This window comes from Apodemus sylvaticus, chromosome 15, assembly GCF_947179515.1.
Source record: "Apodemus sylvaticus chromosome 15, mApoSyl1.1, whole genome shotgun sequence".
NCBI lineage: Eukaryota > Metazoa > Chordata > Mammalia > Rodentia > Muridae > Apodemus > Apodemus sylvaticus.
Genome location: NC_067486.1, coordinates 69607649 through 69608424, shown reverse-complemented (window position 1 = coordinate 69608424; position 776 = coordinate 69607649). Strand labels below are relative to the sequence as shown.

Genomic DNA, 776 nt, shown 5'->3' with positions numbered 1-776 from the left:
TCATAGAATGACCACATTTTGTCCTTGTGAGAGGAAGGGAAATTTGTGCTCATTTATGCAAATCAGGTAGCCTGAGATATTAGGGATAAACTACTTTCTTCTTCTTCTTTCTTTCCTCTCTTAATTATGTTCTTGGGCAATTCCACACATGCATAGGAGGCAGGTTAACCAGTCTCACCTCCCATCCTCCTACTACCCCATCTATCCCAACTCCTCCCTACAAATTTGTTTCCTACATAACTGTCTGTTGTTTGGTTTGTGACCCACTGGGTTAAACCAGAGCCATCTGTGTGACCATGAGTTTGGATCTGTTCATTAGAGCCTGGTATAATCCTCAGTGTATATATGAAGACAGTGACCCCACCCCCAAAGCTTTCCGAGACAATAGTTCAGCAGTGAGGGGTATGGCCCCACAAGATCCTATAAGCTCCTCCTACTTCCATGACGGAATGTTCCCAGGGCCAATCTTGTATGGGGCCGGTGCAGGTACCACGGTTGTGAATTCTTAATCACAATGGTTACCTCACGCTCAGAGGATGACAATTCACAGCCTTCGCCCTATCTTTGGTCTCTTACAAAGTTCCTGTCCCTTCTCCACAGTGTCCACTTAGCCTTAGAATGGGTGCTGTAAATATCTTTATAGCCTCTGGCCCTAGAGGCATTGCAGGTGTGGCTGCTGTGTCACATGTGCGTCAGTAGGTGGCAGAGAGGAGAGAGGCTATGTCTGTGCTCGGGTTCTGACCTGTGAACATCTGAATGATTAGTAACCTAACGCT

General features: G+C 46.4%; 1 non-coding gene across 1 annotated transcript; it reads left to right on the top strand.

The window, feature by feature from the left end:
* Window positions 1-645: 645 nt before the first annotated feature.
* Window positions 646-776, top strand: LOC127666385 (small nucleolar RNA SNORA17). Its single transcript, XR_007973602.1, has one exon. It is a non-coding gene; the product is annotated as a small nucleolar RNA SNORA17 (small nucleolar RNA).